Here is a 7,428-nt window from a genome sequence, read left to right as displayed (position 1 = left end):
CCAGACCGCGAACGGCCAGGTAATGGGTATAGTTTTGAGGGCGGTGGGTGGCATGTGGCTCTGATTAGCAAAGAGCTGGCAACCGATGCATCGTTGGACTAAGTCCTGAGCATCTGCCCGGGCTGTCGGCCAATAAAATCCTGTACGGAAGGCCTTGCCTACGAGTGCCCGGGCTACAGCGTGGTGCCCGCCGAGTCTGGCGTGAATTTCAGCCAGGAGATTCCACCCCTCCTCTTCGGAGATACACCTTTGAAGGACTCCGGTTGTGCTTTTCTTATAAAGTTCTCCCTCATGGACCTTGTAGGCTTTAGCTCGCAGAACTATGCAGCGGGCCTCATTTTGGTCTTCGGGAAGTTCCTGCCGAATTAAGTAGGCTAGGAATGGTTCTGTCCACGGGGCAATTACTGCCATTATTTCATGAGCTGAAGGTGTTATTTTGTTGGCTGAGCCGCCGATTGTGTCAGAATGGTCTGAGTTCGGTGATGCAGCTGGCTCCGGATTGTTATTTCCGGACTCCTCTTCCCATAACACGGATGGCTTGAAGAGCCATTCCTGGAAGATGTTTGGAGGGATGGCGTCTCGTTTCGCGCTGATGCGTGCTAACACGTCTGCTGCCTGGTTATTATCTCGGGCTACATGGTGGAATTCGAGTCCTTCGAACCGAGCTGACATTTTTAGGACGGCGTTGTGGTAAGCTGCCATTTTTGGATCTTTGGCATCAAAGTCTCCGTTTACTTGGGATATTGCGAGTTTTGAATCCCCGAGCACCTCTAGGCGTTGAATGCCCATGGAGATTGCCATCCGGAGGCCATGTAGAAGGGCCTCGTATTCGGCTGCGTTATTGGAGTCCATGTACATTATTTGAATTACGTATTGGGTTGTGTATCCAGCTGGGGACGTCAGGACGACGCCAGCCCCCAAGCCAGCCAACATTTTGGATCCGTCGAAATGCATGATCCAATTGGAGTATGCGCCGCACTCTTTAGGGAGTTCGGCTTCGGTCCATTCGGCGACGAAGTCGGCCAGAACCTGCGACTTTATAGCTCGCCGTGGTTTGTAGGTTATGTCAAATGGTAAGAGCTCAATAGCCCATTTTGCAATCCTGCCCGTTGCATCGCGATTGTTTATAACATCGTTGAGAGGTACTTCGGAGGCCACCGTTATGGAACACTCTTGAAAGTAGTGTCGCAGCTTCCGGGATGCCATGAACACCGCATATGCTATCTTTTGATAATGTGGGTACCGGGACTTGCATGGAGTTAGAACAGTGGATACGTAGTACACTGGTTTTTGAAGAGGGAATTTGTGCCCTTCTGTCTCTCGCTCGACGACGAGTACCGCGCTGACAACTTGATGTGTTGCTGCGATATATAATAACATAGGTTTGCCCATGTTGGGCGCAGCCAGGATCGGATTTGTTGCCAGTATGGCCTTTATTTCTTCGTGTCCGGCTATGGCAGCATCCGTCCATTCGAAATGTTCGGTGCGCCGGAGGAGGCGGTAGAGGGGCAGAGCCTTTTCTCCCAAATGGGAGATGAAGCGACTTAAGGCCGTTACGCATCCGGTTAGTTTTTGTATTTGCTTGAGGTCTTTTGGAATATCCAATTGTGACAGAGCTCGGATTTTGGCCGGGTTTGCTTCAGTTCCTCTACCGGATACGATGAAGCCCAAGAGCTTTCCGGCTGGTACGCCGAAGACGCATTTTTCCAGATTAAGCTTAATGTCATATGCTTGGAGGTTGTCGAATGTCACCCTCAAGTCTCCTACTAGAGTTTCGACGTGTTTGGTCTTGACGACCACATCGTCTACGTATGCCTCTACTGTTTTGCCTATCTGGGTAGCCAGACATGTTTGAATCATGCGCTGATATGTTGCGCCGGCGTTTTTGAGTCCGACGGGCATTGTGTTGAAGCAGAATGGCCCATATGGAGTAATGAATGCCGTTGCGGCCTGGTCTTTCTCCGCCATCTTGATTTGATGGTATCCGGAGTATGCGTCGAGGAAGCACAATGAATCGTGCCCTGCGGTAGCATCGATGATTTGGTCGATGCGAGGGAGGGGGAAAGGGTCCTTAGGACAGGCCTTGTTAAGGTCTTTAAAATCGACGCAGAGGCGCCAGGATTTGTCCTTTTTTGGTACCATTACTAGATTGGCTAGCCATTCCAGATGTTTTATATCTCTGATGAATCCGGCTTCTAAGAGTTTGGCTAGCTCTTCTCCCATTGCCTGTCTTTTGGGTTCGGAGAATCGCCGAAGAGCTTGTTTGACCAGCTTGAATCCTTTTAGGATGTTTAGGATGTGCTCTGCCAGCCTGCGTGGGATTCCTGGCATGTCTGAAGGGTGCCAGGCAAAAATGTCCCAATTTTCCCGAAGGAATTCTCGTAGTGCGGCTTCGACATCAGGACTTAATTGTGCCCCAATGGAGGCCGTCTTTGTGGGGTCCGTTGGATGGACCTGAAATTTGACTATTTCATCTGCTGGTTTAAAAGAGGTGGACTTGGACCTCTTATCGAGTATCACATCGTCCCTATCCACTGTGGAGCGCAGCGTAGTTAGTTTCTCTGCCGCTAGGGCTTCGGACAATGCCTCTAGGGCCAGTGCGGCTATCTTATTTTCAGCGCGGAGTGCTGTATGTGGATCACTGGCAAGAGTGATTATCCCATTGGGTCCGGGCATTTTGAGCTTCATGTACCCGTAGTGGGGTATAGCTTGGAAGATTGTGAATGCCTCTCGCCCTAACAAAGCGTGATATCCGCTGCCGAATGGGGCCACTTGGAACGTGACCTCCTCGGACCTGTAATTGTCCGGTGAGCCGAACACTACGTCTAGTGTGATTTTTCCTGTGCAGCGTACTTCTCGACTAGGGATTATCCCTCTGAAGGTTGTGCTGCTTCGCTCGATGGGGCTCCAGTCAATATCCATTTTTTGAAGGGTTTCCTCGTAGATGAGGTTTAATCCGCTGCCGCCATCCATGAGTACCTTGGTAAGGCGAAAGCCGTCCACTATCGGACTGAGGACCAATGCGGCTGGTGCTCTAGCTGTTCAGAATTTAGGTTCGTCGCTGGTGTTGAAGGTGATAGCCGTGTCACTCCATGGATTTGCTGTTGCTACTTGGTAGACTTCGGCGAGGCCGCGGATTGTTCGTTTTCGCATGTTATTTGATGCGAAAGTCTCGAAGACTGTTAATACCGTACCGGTACTGCTGGGCTGTTTGCCCGGGGCTAAAAAGCCTTCGCCACTTTTGGCCACCTGCCGTAGTATCTAACATGCTCAAAGGCTGTGAGTTGGAGTGGCGCCCTCCGTACTGTGGATTTTGCAGGGTCCGTTGAGACAGCCCTCCAGTACGGTTCCATGCCCTTTAGGGGGTCTTTGCTTTTTGGTTTTTAACCCAGGTGCTTGAGTATGGCGCACCCTTTTACTTCGGACTAGGGTTGTGGTCAAGGCCGGACTGTCCCAAAACCTAGTTTCGGTGTTCCTGGCACTCTCTACCGCACAGTATTTTTGTACTTCGCGACGACTTATGGCGTTCATGATTCCCTTGTCCGTGCAATTGTTGCAAAAAATTGAAATCGCGCTTTCTTCGCAGCAGTCCTTTAGCCTATTCATAACCAGGAGGAATCTGGCCCAGTAATGATGTACTGTTTCATCGGGCTCTTGCCGTATTCGAGATAGATCGCTTATGTTTGGGTGGGCGGGTGGAATCAAGTTAGGAACCCCGCCCGATCTGAGGCTCAAAGGCCAAGAAGTTTCCGGATTTGGAAGCTTGACTTGCTGGATACTTTCCAACGAATCTAGTCCGATGCCTGACTCTAAGTTCAGTATTTGATTAGCGTCCGTCCCTTCGCGGGAATCCGGCTTGGAGGGATCGGGAATCCGGACATAGTTGGTTTTCAACGTAGAAGAAGGGTTGCCACATTGTTCCTCTACCACGACAACGTGGTGGGTGGCCTGAGGAGAGTTAATCTCTCTCAGATCGGGTTTAAGCCCAATTTGATCGTAGTGTGTAGCGACTCCCAGGGCGGCGATGCGATCCAAGAGCTCGTTTACAGAGGAGAGCTCAATCGGATCTAACTGCTCGGCGAATTCCGGGCTGACGTGAAGATCGCTTTTGATGACCTGAGAGGTCATCGTCGGAGCGGTGGCCGAACAGGCGGTCATAAGAAAACCACCTAGCCGGACAGTTTGGCCGGCGGCCAAAGCTCTCTTGACGACGGTGCCGTCTTTAAAGACGGGAGAAGGCATCCTTCCTGATCGCGACGGCACAGAGGAACTCTCAATGAAAGCACCAATGTCGGTGTCAAAACCGGCGGATCTCGGGTAACGGGGTCCCGAACTGTGCATCTAGGAGGATGGTAACAGGAGACGAGGGACACGATGTTTTTACAAAGGTTCGGGCCCTCTTGATGGAGGTAAAACCCTACGTCCTGCTTGATTAATATTGATGATGTGGGTTACAAGAGTAGATCTACCACGAGATCAAGGAGGCTAAACCCTAGAAGCTAGCCTATGGTATGATTGTTCTCCATCCTATGGACTAAAGCCATCCGGTTTATATAGACACCGGAGAGGGATAGGGTTACACATAATCGGTTACAATGGTAGGAGATCTACATATCCGTATCGCCAAGCTTGCCTTCCACGCCAAGGAAAGTCCCATCCGGACACGGGACGAAGTCTTCAATCTTGTATCTTCATAGTCTTGGAGTCCGGCCGATGATGGTAGTTCGGCTATCCGGACACCCCCTAGTCCGGGACTCCCTCACCAGGCATCATATATGTGAATTTTGCAATGCCACCCTGGTTAGCCAGTCATCTTATATGTGAATTATATCATGCCATCATTTTTTTATTATGTGTTAAATTTGTCAACAATTTTAGTACATTCAATTACTCTTCCTGTGCATCAGCCATTCGGCACGGTCATGGAAAAATCTAGAGTGGAAACAAGGTCTTCATAGCGGACAATGCTATCTGACGAAGCGCATGTCTTGCTGGTTACCGATAGCTCCTCAGAGGAGGATTCAGAGACAGATGACCAGCCATATTTCCCCCCTGAGGTGCATGCCCTAACTTGGCAGGGTTATGTTACTCATATCGTGCGTATGGTATCTTGCATTGCTATGTCATTTGCTTAGTTTAGACATGCTTTGTGTCAATGCCACCTGTTTAGTGTCTAATTACCATATATGTGAATTATGCAATGCCATCTTGTTGCAAGACATTATATATGTGAATTATGCAATGTTATCTTGTTGCAAGGCATTATGTATGTGAATTATGCAATGCCATGATGTTTAAGCAAGCGTCATATATGTGAATTATATCATGCCGTCCTTTTTTTCTATTTCTCATTGCTTTTGTCGACAATGTTTGTATATTCAACTGCTCTTCCTGTGCATCAGCCATTTGAATTGGTGATGGAGAAATCTGGAGTGAAAACAAGGTCTTCAGAGCAGACAATGCTACCTGCTGAAGCAGATATCTTACTGGTTACAGATAGCTCTTCAGAGGAGGATTCAGAGGCAGATGACCAGTCCTATTATCCCCCTGAGGTGTATGCTCAAACTTGGCAGGCTTATATTACTCATATAATGCATATGTTGTATTGCAATGCTTAGTTTTTACATCATACACACAATATTGAATGCCATCTCCTTAGTTGACACATCATATATGCAATTGCCCTCTGCTCACTTCCTTAGTATATAAATCATATATTTGAATTATGTCATGCCATGATGTTTACATAGACAGCATGTATCTGAATTATGGCATGCCAACCCATTTTCTAAAGACATAATATAGTTATATCATCTCATCCAGTTTACATAGTCATCATATTTTAAATTATGTCATTCTATTTGTGAATTATATCACGCCATCATTTTTCCATCGACGACATGTTTGTGATTTATGGCATGCCAACCACTTTAATAGACACATCGTATAGTTATATCATGTCATCATGTTTACATAGTCATCATATTTTGAAGTATGTCATTCTATCATGTTTAGTTAGCCATCATACATGTGAAATTGTGTCATGCTATCCTATTTAATTAGCCATCATATATCTGAAATTATGTCCTGCTATTCTGTTTGCTTAGACAACATAAATGTGAATTATTTCATGCCCTGTTTTCTTCCCTACTATCCATTGCACTTGTCTATCTTACAATGTCTGTACATTCAATTACTTTTCTTGTTTATCAGCCATTTTAATTGGAGGGAGTGATGGCAGTATCTATGGGAGTAAAAACACGGTCTTTAGAAAAGATCGTGCTACCTGTCGATGCAGATAGAACCACGGTTGTACTTGCCCAAGAATCAGCCCCACCACACATAACCCACACTCATGTAGATAGTACCCCTACCCAGTTGGACATTGAACCAGCTACACCCCTTCTAACCCCAACCCCAGCAGATAGACACCCAGTTCCCGTTGACACAACACCGTCTCCACCACAGAGCACCCCAAACACGAGCAATTAGTAAGGCAACTACAGTGCCCAAATCACGAGGACCACCACTCCGAACCCGATCAACGCTTAAAGCAGAAGAAGAATTGTTCTCAGGTCAGGTTCCATAGCTATGGTTCATACTACTTTGCTCTTGCATCACTGTATTTACTGATACCAACCAATTTGAAATTTGAAGGATGCAATTGAAACTCCAATGGCGCAACAGGTATGTTTCAAACCTGTTTCTTCAATGTGTTTGGCTGTTTGCTGTTGTAACTTGCTCTATGTTGATTTCAGTTTCAATTGAATAAACCGTTATGTTCTCATTCCATGCACATTACAAGTGTTGTTATTGTTGTGTAGTTTCCCACACTTATATTCTGTCTATGCTGCTTTGTCTTAAATAGATATGATTCGAACTGTATCTATCTTGATTTGGCAACATAAACTAGAATGATATAGACCATACAGTGACCATACTACATAGATATATGTTTGTTTCATGTTGTTATCCTGTCCACCTTACTACTGAACTGGTTTACCAAAATGAGTTTCATATACTACATTGTAAACCTGAGATGTGTTTGTTTGTTTCTCTTTTAGAACGCGGATAAAATATTGGAGAAGAGTACCCTGTTATGCAATGGCAAAGGAAGTAATGCAGATAAGGTTCAAGATAGTGAGACATCCCTGTTGGTCTCCAAGAAAGCTGATAAAAACTATATTGAGGACACTGAGACAACCCCAAAGTCATGTCTTGATGTAGTGTTCGAGTTACTGGCTACCACTGCTGGCACTAGCTCTTCGAACTCGTTGCCTGAATCAGTTCGGCTTCTTGAGTCTCAACTTCAAGTTGAAAGACATTGATCAGATGTTATGCAATAAGAAGCCGAAGGACTAAGGAAGTCCCTGCAGAATTCAGATGCATACTTTCTGGTGCAACAGCAGGCGCTGGAGGACTTAAGCG

This window comes from Triticum dicoccoides, chromosome 6B (assembly GCF_002162155.2).
Source record: "Triticum dicoccoides isolate Atlit2015 ecotype Zavitan chromosome 6B, WEW_v2.0, whole genome shotgun sequence".
Classification (NCBI taxonomy): Eukaryota; Viridiplantae; Streptophyta; class Magnoliopsida; order Poales; family Poaceae; genus Triticum; species Triticum dicoccoides.
Note: the sequence above shows the minus strand (reverse complement) of the source record.